The sequence below is a fragment of the Pteropus alecto genome, unplaced genomic scaffold, assembly GCF_000325575.1.
Source record: "Pteropus alecto unplaced genomic scaffold, ASM32557v1 scaffold164, whole genome shotgun sequence".
Lineage (NCBI taxonomy): Eukaryota > Metazoa > Chordata > Mammalia > Chiroptera > Pteropodidae > Pteropus > Pteropus alecto.
In genome coordinates, this window is record NW_006439568.1 from 6,353,988 (window position 1) to 6,365,075 (window position 11,088).

Genomic DNA, 11,088 nt, shown 5'->3' on the forward strand with positions numbered 1-11,088 from the left:
AATAAGCCTATGAAAATATGCTTATCATTCATCATTACAGAAATGCACATTAAAATCACAATGAGATACTATTACATACCAATTCAATTAGAATGGCTAGAATTAAAAAGATTGAAAATACTGATTATTGACAATTCTGTGAAACAACTGGATCTCTCCCATATTAGTAGTGAGAATGCACACTGGAGAACCATGTATTTTCTTCAAAAGTAATATATATTTTTACCATATACCCAGAAATTTCATTACTAGATATGTATCCGAGAGATATGACAACAGTAGTTCACATTTTAACTCAAAAAGAAGATTTATTCATAATATTGCCAAATTGGAAAAAAATCCAAATTTCCATCAACATCTGAATAACTAAACAAATTGTGGCATATACATACAATGAAATACAACTACCGATAAAAGCAATAACATGAATAAGTATCAAGAACATTTTGCTAAGTAAAAAAATCCAGACACAAAATGCTACATGCTGTATAGTTTAATCCACGTAAAATTCTAGAAAAGCCAAAACTAGAGTAAAAGATCAATCGTTTCCAAGAACCAGGAGTCCAGAATTGGGGAGTGAGTTTAAAATGATATAAAGGAACATTTTAGGGGGGATGAAAATATCGTGGTTACTATAGAGGTTACAGAACTGTGAAGAATTATCAAAACTCAAAAATTTTACACAAAATCAATGAATTTTATTGTGTGCAAATTACATTTCAATAATGCTGATTTTTTTTTTAAAAGTTCAGAAAAAAACACCTACACTCCTAGTGATTTAATTGTCAATGGAAATTTTAGCTGTTAGAATCTGTCAAGGAAATTGTCTTAACTATGAGAATGAAATCTTTTGCTAATTAGTTACATGTAATCTGACACATGGTATGATAATAAAACAGTGTTTAAAATACAGATTATTCTAAAGAGCCAAGATAACATTACCAAGTGTCACTGAGGGCAGCAACTAGAAGTCTTATACGCGGCTGCTATTTTTCAAAAACAAACTCTGCCATTATCTATTAAGCCTATACATACACATACCATGACCCCAGTAGTTCTATGTGTAGGTATATACTTGATAAAAATATGTTCTATGTCCATCAAATAAACTATATGAGAATTGTACAGATGCTTTATTCATAATACTCCTAAATGGGAAACTCATCAAATGTCCATGGAGAAATAAATTGCAATATATTTACAAAATCGAATACAATTCAGCAATAAAAAATGAACTACTGCTACCCATAACAATACAGGTGAATCTCATAGACAATGCTGAACAAAATACACAGACCCCAAATCCTATTTGAATTAGGTTAAGAATACACAAAATGAATCTAAGTTGCCGTAAGTCAGAATGGTGCTATTCTGGGTGTGGATTGTTGTCTGTGAGGGATATGAGGGAGCCTTCTGGAACGCTGAAAATATTCTCTCTTGATCTGGGTAGTGATAACATGGCTGTGTACACACGTAAAAATCCAGTGAGTGCGCATTTAAAATTGGTGTGCTTTGCTATATGTGAATTATATCATGCTTTAAAATTTAAATCATGGTTTAAAATTTTATGAAAAAGAGAAAAATATATAATATAGCATAGCCTTAGCATATTAAATACTATTCTAGTTCTGTGACTAAGGGGCTTTGGAACATTCTCTTTGTAAATATCCCTCTGGAGGGTATTAGGGAATTCCCAGAATCAGATAACATGAGCCTTCAAGCCATAGGAGAAAAAAATCAAGCTCTCGGTTTATTCAATTAAAACGTTAACACTTTCCTCACTCTGCCAGTGGTTATTTCTCTTTAGTTTCCTGTAAGGGCTGACATGGCCTGCCTGGGGACACACCGAGTACACATTAAGCCCCTTCTGCTTCTAGTAGTGGTGTGAACTTGAAGGAGTCAGATACCCTCCCTATAGTATCAGATTCCCAATTGATAAAATTATTATTACTAACAAATATGAGGAAGCTGAATGTTTGTTACGAGCTGGGCACTGTGCTGGCCACTTTGCACACAGTATCTCCAGCCTCGTATGGAAGGTCTTGTTATTGAGAGGAATATAAGAGTATGTTCTCTGGAGTCAGATTCCCTGAGTTAAAAACCTGGTTCTCCTTTTCTTAAATGTGTAAACTTGGGCCGTGGCCTCTTCATCTATAAAACGGGAATTAAAAAAAATAAAATACCTTGCTCCCAAGATTGTTGCTAGAATTAAGCAGATAGAGCTATATAAACCATTAAGGATATGCTTGGCACATACTAAGGGCTATAGATGTATTTGCTAAATAAAATAACAATCATTTTAAAGATGAGAAAAGCTCACAGCGGCAATGGCCTATCAAGGGTGGGGCAGTGAGGTGCTACACCCCAGATGCAGACAACGAGGAGGTGCATTATAGGCTGTTTTGGGTTTTTTTAATAAGAAAAAAGAAGACGTTTTATTCTCGTCATACCCTGGCAATTCAAAACAACATTAGAAATAAAATCCTCTCCAACTGTTCCCTGGCCCCGCCCACTTTGGACATCCTGCATTGAGGTTAAATAACTTGCCCAAAGTCACACAAGTACTGGTGGTAGAGCTGAGATTCAAATGCACAACCATCAAATTTCCAGGTCAATACTGACTCAACCTCTTCTAAGAGCCATTATTTTTCCTAGAATACGTATTTTAGAATCCCTATCTGCTGTATATAGTATCCACCTCTTCTTTGAAATCCTTTATTTAAGAAATAAAGACATAGTAGCACCTACCATGTACCTAGTTCTGTTCTAGCCACTGGATGTGGAGCAATAAACAAGGAAATGTCCTTTCTCTCTTAGAGCTGACATTCTAGTAGGGTGAGACAGAAAATAAATGAGAAAACAAACACAAACATATTACTTTCAGATGACAATAAGTAACTGAGAAAATAAGCCAGGCTGATGGGCCAGAGCTTTACTGCCAGTGTAATAACCATTAGCCACGTGTGGCTCTTGAGTGCTCAGAATGTGGTTAGTCCGAATTGGGATATAAATGTAAAACACACATGGATGTCAAAGACAGTACTAAAAAAAATGAGTAAAATATCTCAGTAATAATTTTTATATATTTATTACATGTTGGTAAGGAAGTGAGCCTTTTATATATAAAACAACATATTTACCATTTCCAGTATTCTTTATTTTTTTCCAAGTTTCAAATTTTCATCTGGTATTATGTTTCTTCCACATAAAACTTCTTTTAATACTTTTTATAGTGCAGGTCTGCTGGTAACGAATTCTCTCAGATGTTGTTCATCTGAAAAAGTCTTCGTTTCTCTTTTATTTTTAAAGCTATTTTCACTGAATAGAGAACTCTAGGTGGATAGCTTTGGTTCTTTCGGCATTTTGAAGATGCCATTCTATTGCCTTCTGGTCTATATTGTTTCTGCTTAGAAGTCCACAGATTCTTATTTTTTACTCTATATGGAATGTATATTTCCTTTCTCTGGCTGCTTTTAAGATGAACTCTTTATCATAGGTTTTCAAAAATTTTATGATAATATGTGAGGGTTTTTTTTTTTACTTATCCTGCTTGGGGTTCTGTCAAGCATCTCGAATATGTGGATTAATAGTTTTCATCAAATTTACAACAATTTTTGCCAAGTGTTTCTCTACATGATTTTCTGGTCGTTTTCACTCCCCTGCCTATAAACACCGTCCCCTGACCACTAATGGTCCATTCTTTTTGTCTTTTGCCCTCTGTGCTTCAGTGTGCATAGTTTCCATCGCTCTGCCTCCAACTTCGGTGATTTTTCCTTCCCCTTCTCAGAGCCTACGCAGTTGTTAATCCCTTCCAGTGAAATTTTCCGTTTCAGATATTGTTTCATTTCTAGAAACCCCATTTTTTAAAATTTTTCATTCCTCTCCTCATTAGACTTATGCTTCCCTTTAAATCCTGGAAGGTATTTATATTAGCTGTTTTAAGATCTTTGTGGGCTAATCCCATTACCTTTGTCAGTTTTCATTTTGTTTATAATGATCGATGCTCCTCCTTGTAGTAGGTTGTATTTTTTTCTACTTCTTCACATGTCTAGTATCTTTTTTATTAGGTCCTGGACTTTGCATTTTATAATGTTGAATGCTGAATTTTTTTTTTTGTTTTAATCCATCTCTTGAAAAGGTATTGGACTTTATTCAGGCAGGCACTTAGATTACTTGTTATTCAGCCTGAGCTTTTCAAAGTTTTCTTATTAGCCTTTTAGGGCAGGTTTTTTTGAGTGTCCTTGACTCTAGAGCTAGTTTATTCTCTCTCGTAAAGCACGACCCTCCAGTGTCTCTGCTGAATACCTCTGGGTTTCAACAACACTTCACTACGGTTGATCAAAACTCAAACATCTCCCAGACCCGTGTTTGTTCTAGGAACTGTTCAGTTTACAGTTTCCTGGTTGTTTTTTGCACAGCCGTGGTTTAGTATTCGAAATAAGACTCAAGGGGGCCTTTATGCAGATTTTGGAGCTCTTTCTCCAGGCAGCTCCCTCCGCTCCAGGATTCTAACCTTTGAATTCCAGACGCCTCACTCTTCCAAAATTCCAAACCCAGTCTCCTTCTACGCTCTGCTTGCGATTCTGCAAAGTGTTTCCAGACAGGAAGCCCGGATGAACATAAAGCTCACGTCGTTCGCTTCCCTTCTCGCATGCTTTACAGTCCCGTCCATTCCATCGTCTAATGTCCAGAATCAGTCGCCTCATAGATTTCACCCAGTTTTCTCATCATTTACCATGAGAGGCTATGTCCGTCCCATCACAGCCGGAAGCAAAAGTAAGCCTGTGTGAAAATTGGCAACTTATAAAAATAAAAAAAATGTTTTATTTTTAAAAAGTAAATGAATTCCAAGGGCATCTCATCATAAGAAACATCTAATTTGTAGAACACTGATTTTCAGACTTGGTTGCATATTGGAATAACCTGGAGTATCACTCCCAGAGCTTCTGATTTAAGCGGTCTGGAATGTCACTTGGGCATCAGAAACTTTTAAAGCCCCCGTGGTGATTCTACTATGTAGCCAAGTTTGAGAACCACTGATTTGGTACAGGGAAGTATTTAGCGATGGGCATTACCCCACGGAGGGGTAGTTACAGTGTGCCGGTGTGTGGATGGGTGTTTGTACACACACACAACTGCATCTACATAGCTCCATGGAGTATATCCTTCACTGAATCTCTACACCAGTGGTTCTCAGACATGGTTGGAGAAACACTGCTCAAAATAAATGCCTAGCAAAAAAAAATTTCTCCAGCAGAGGATGTGCCTCACCAGCCCTAAGAAAAGAGGAGAAAATGAGATTCGAGTGCTCAAAGGCCGTCAGGAGCAGCTGTTTGTAAGTGGGGACGAGCCCGTGTTTCATGGATTAACCATTTGGTCAACTGTTTATTAACGTGAGCCAGAGTGGCTACGACCGAATCTTCTGGGGAAGGCATGTGCCTGGCACGCCGGGGCTCAGAGTAGAGCTTACATCCCTCTCCTCCACTCTCCAGTTGCTACAGTTTTTCATACCAAAGCCACACTTAGGGAATTATTGATGGTTAATCTGTTGCCACCGAATCAGGGTGACAACAGATGAACCATCAATACTTCATAGCCTCAATTGGATTTTCTTCTCTGGATATTCTGAAACAAAAATGAAAGTACAAAGGAAATATACCTTTATTGACAGCCATGGGTTTTATATGTGCAATCTCAATAATAGCACCATTGATCTTATGAGGAAGGATAGCCTCATTTTAAAGAAGAAACCAAAGAAAGCCTTAGGACTTTCTGTTTCATGATTGTATCAGTGATCAGGGTAGCGGGAGGAGCAAATGATAAAACCGATGAAAGTGTATCTGCTCTCAGTGAAGCAGGTGAGGAGGCCGAAGGCCAGCCTAAGGTCAGCCCTTTTGCTTCTCATGGAATCCCAGATGCTTCTGTGTGAAACTGCTAGAGCTCCACTGAGCACAGTGTGAAAGCAGGAAGAAAAAATAATAAAAACTTACAAAATTACTTTTACAACACACGCAAGTCACCCCGCCACACGGATTCATTTGAAAACCCATTATTGGAAGTCTTCTATTTTTATTAGGGCATCCCTAGCATTTCAAAAGTTTTCTGGCACATATTAGTCACTCAATAATTTGGGGAGTACTTGCAGGTTCAAAGACAAATGTTATGGGCCACTGTTATCTAAAGGTCTTTGGAAAACAATGATAATGCCTTCGTTTGGATTACCTCCATCCCTCTTTCCACCCAGAGTCCCAAATATCTCCCTGTCTCTCTTTGTATGCAAGGCTTGATGTGGAGCCAAAAGCTCCAAGAGCCCCCTCAAGTAGGGAAATTTCCCAGGGTGTACTGGAAACAACCCCCAAAGGAAGAAGAGGGTGGAGACTGAAGAAAGAGGCTGACACCTCTATCATTTAACAAAGAGGGACCAAAGTACAGTGGACCTCCACATCCAACAGAGGATGGGAGCTGGATATACACAGCCTCCAGGAACGCTGGTGGTTTGTAACCAAGTGGCTTGTGCTTGTTAAGAGCTGTGTATTCCAGGACAGTAAACAACTTAGTGGGCCAACTTATCTATGTAAGAACATTCCTTTTAGGTGATACAGGCCCACCCCAATCAGGGTGAACTGGTAGCCACTAAGAGCAACTAACTTCTCAAGAAGGCATTGGTTACTTTAAGCCCTAGAAACCATTTTGCCTAACACCTGGCGAGGGGCCTTTTGGAGGCTTGACTATTTATCAGCCTAATCCAAGGGTTTATGTCTTCTTGTTGCTAGGACAGATTTATCTTACTAATATGTGATGAGCACTTTTTATCAGCCACTTTCTATCGTGTAAGGTATGTATCATAGTCAAACCTCATGAGATAAATTATGCCCTAATATTATTACCGTTTTACAGATCAGAAAACCAAGGCTCAGAAGGTTAAATAGTTTTTCAGAAGTCACCAAACTAGAAATAATGGAGCAAAGATTCCAACCAAAACATCTGCCTTTCAGATAGTCTAATGTTCATATCACAGGCACAGCGGAACAAACCAACTAACTTCCCAAAGAACCGCTGGACTCAGAGTTTTAGGCATGATCCTTAGGGTTTACACCAGGCCGCCAACACCTCTTCAGCTTTGGCTAGTCCATATGCTAACCAAGGTGACTAAGACAGTTGTCGTCAGGGTAGAGCTTACAAGCGTCTTGGCAACCAATCAAACCTCAAGAGTGAGAGCCTGATGTCACGGAAAAAAACACCATCTGTGGAGTTCAAACACCTGTCTTTTTAGACCCAACTGCATCAATTAATGTTAAATGGTGGTACAACTCCTACTCATTGTATTTGTTAGGAAGTTCACATGAGATAATGTGGAACAACTTACATAAACCATGTAATTCTTTTACATAAAAAAAGAAGAAAAGAAAAATGATAGAAGTTTAAAGAAGGTGCTCTTTAGCCTTGTAGAAAAAGGGTTTGGTGGAAGAAGAATTTCAGACCATTGATTACAGTGAGATGTTTCATCTCTCTTGGATTTTCACTTATTCTAGCCTTTTCTTCTCTCCTATCCCTCATTAACATGTATCATTAGGGTCTAGTTCAAGGTCTTGCACAAACTCGTATATTCAGTATGATCGCGACCAGATTCAAAATAAATAATTCATTTTAAAAAAGAAACTGAAAGGAAATACACTCAATTACTAGCATTGATTATCACTGATTGATGAGAAGATAAATGATTTTTTTCTTTTCATAAGAGCATTCTTTTCATAATGAGCACATACTATTTTCTTTTTCTTTCTTTCTTTCTTTTTTTTTTTTTTTTAATACCTACAGCAACTGGTCTTCCTAGGTGGTCTCCCATCCAAGTACTAACCAGGCCCAACCCTGCGTAGCTTCCGAGATCAGATGAGATTGGGCATGTTCGAGGTGGCGTGGCCATATACTCATATTATTTTCTGAGTAAAAAAAAATAATACCTATTCATTTTAAGTCCTGTTGTGTTCACCCAAATGTGTACCTGGAAATAAACAACAATGAAATAATTGAATAAGTAAAGAGTGTCTCAAAACATATGATCTACTTAGAGATAAATCGAAAATGAAGGGGAAAATAATATTCTGCAAAATGTAGCAATCATTTTTATAACCATGGCTATATTTCTTCAAGCAATATGATCTTGGAGTGGTGCTGATCCTTGAATGTGAAGGCAGAGACTTCTCCATGTCGACACTGTCATATGACTCAAATATTGCCCACATAGAACTGTGGCCACAAAACAGAATAATCCATAAATAGCACAATCTATGACCTACTCAGTGGAAACATCGAAATCTCTACCTTAGCCTGGGTTTTCTTGTGGGTATTCATTAAGTCGGGCAATATCAAGTTAGAAGAACACATGTTTGAAAGCTCCATGTATATATTCTATTTTCCTGGAATACGGGAAAGTATCTACAGTCCAGTCATGTGGACCAAGTTCAAAGTGTACTTCCCCCAAACACACACATCATCGATTTAGATACTTAACATCAAATGATGCCCAATCTTGTTGAAGGCTAGCTGAGGTTCTTCATCACCACTACTTTATCGACTTCGAGTATTTCTACGGTTGCTACCTCCAGCTTAAGCCATTTTTAAAGGGGGGAATAAAAGGACAGAAGTATTTAGATTTGAACTTTGTTGTCCAATGTTCTGAATGCTGCAGTAGCCTAAACGAAATAAACTCTAAAGACGAGTAGTCACAGGTGAGCGGGAATGTGCTTCAGTGATGCCACCATCTCTGTAGATAATTCACTTTTCAACTAAAAATTTAGTGTTAACTCATCATTACTTTATGAGACACAAAGTGATGTCATAACCACTTGTCATTTTTGCTATGTAGCCATCGGTTTCCTCTGACTCTTTTATGCTCTTCCTGATTGAATACTTTTCTCAGCAACTGTTTTTAACAAAGTATTGTCATCTGTTGTGGTAAAGAGAATTGAGGTTAATCCGTTGGCACTTCTTTCTTTGCTTCGGCCTCCTGGGGGAATGTGAAGCATGTGTGATTCCTCTTTTAGAAGGTTTGCTTTACTTGTTATTGCTACAGTCCACTTCCATCATTCCTTAAGAATGACCATGATAGAAAAGTTTTTAAAAAAAACGCTTCCCATAATTTTCTCGTCTAATTCCACAGAATTATTAAAGTTTATGTTTTATGATGTAGCGGTAATATAGATGCCCAAACCAGGTCTATATTTTTTATTCGTTCTACAAACATGTGACATATTGGAGAATGAAAGCCTTGACCAATGAAAGATAGGCGATACTAAGGAATCTTGTTTAAATTCACTCCATAAACACATAGTGAGTACCTAATATATTCCAGGCACTGTATTTGCTTCATGATATTTCATGAACCTTTGACATAGGCCATATATCTTGTTTCTTTTTATGGCGAAAGAAAGTTTTTTTTTTCTTGGAAGCTACTTAAAAACTATAGTGAAATGGACTAAAATATAAAGGTTCATATGCACAATGTCTTTTGAAAGCAGCCATTTCACTTAATGGTAGCAAGTCTTGGAAATCTTGCTGGAAACTACACGACTATTAAAGTAAACGAGATCTCATCTTCCCATGATGATAATATTAGGCAAAGAAGTAATCTTAGAGATGAAGTGGATTACGAGGGATAGGGACATTTCTAAAAAATTATGAACTAACATAGAGATGCCAAATTTCCAATTTTTTATTTCCTATAAGAGCATTCAAAAGCAAACTCAAATTACTATTGCCAAAATTTCATAGCGTAAAGAGCATTTTGATTTCAGTAGGAAGGGAATGTTCTCAGAATTCTAACATCCTATTATAAACTTAATTTTGTGAAAAGTTATTAAATATTCTGATTTTTCTCTTTTCGCTCCCACTCTAGCTGCCCTGACACTAGACCTTTCAGTAAGGCCTTAATATGTGAGCTTTGTCATAGATTCTGTTTTCTAAGGAACTCATGCTTACACAATGCTATTCTTTTATCCTCACTTTAAAGTCTAAGATGAATGAGACTTAAGCAAGTTTGTTCAAGGTTTTATAGCCAGTAAACTGCATAATCCGACTCCAATTTGCCTAATATGTCTGATCATTATGATGTTTCTCAATGTCCCAATGTATTGGTTCTGATAAGATGAGTTATTTAACTTAAAACAATGGCTTATAAATATTTATTTCTTCGGCAAGTAATTGTGAAATTTGAGAGACAGTTCAGACAGAGGACCAAAAACAAATGTGTTTAAATAAAAAGGAAAATTATAGCAGATACCACTAGATACCTAATCCATATTAAGTTTCCCTTTCTTCTTAGTAAAAGATCTACAATTTGGTCCAGGGTAGTTGGGTATTTTTCAGCTTCCTTTGCACCCGAGCGTAGCTATGGAATAAGATTGGGGCTGAGGGAATGTAATTGGAAACCACTAGTAAGGGATTCTGGAAAAGCTCTTTAAAAGGGAACTCACTCTGTTAAAATGTGTTCCTTGTCTTCTTCCTTCATTCTACTTAGGATGAGAACTTGAAGCTGGAAAGAAAGCATTCATCTTGCAACCACAAAACAACATTTTTGAAAATGAAAACCACATGCTCAGGAAATCTTTGTGGAAACGTGGAAGAAACCTGGTTGCTGGTAGTGTCAGTCGGCTCTGCCAAACTAGGTCTGGACTGCCTACATCAGGACTTCTCGTTAGGTGGAAAAAAAAAAATTTCTCATTTTTAGAGAACCTTTTTTTTCTTTTTCAGATTCTAATTATATGTAGCAAAACTCAATCCCTAACTGATCGATGATATAGACATGCCTTCTTTATTTAAAAAAAAAATAGAGGGATTGAAGTGTGGCTGTACATTAAGGAATTATAAGGGCATCAAGTAAATCATTTGGATGCTCAAATGCAGGCACTGGGAATTGTCAAGAGATACGAGTAAGATGCCTCCCAAGGTAGAATCATGGAGCAAAGGAAGTAGAAAAAGAAATAGTTCATTTGAGTGGAGAGAAGGTCAAGAGGTGGACCAGATGGTAGATATTAAAAGCCGAAAACACAGGACCTCGGCCATCAATGCCGAGACTGAATTTACATGGGC

At 37.3% G+C, this 11,088-nt stretch overlaps 1 pseudogene; it reads right to left on the minus strand.

Annotated features, from left to right (window-relative positions):
• Window positions 1-7,809: 7,809 nt before the first annotated feature.
• Window positions 7,810-7,928, minus strand: LOC112483672 (annotated as a pseudogene).
• Between the last annotated feature and the right edge of the window lie 3,160 nt (window positions 7,929-11,088).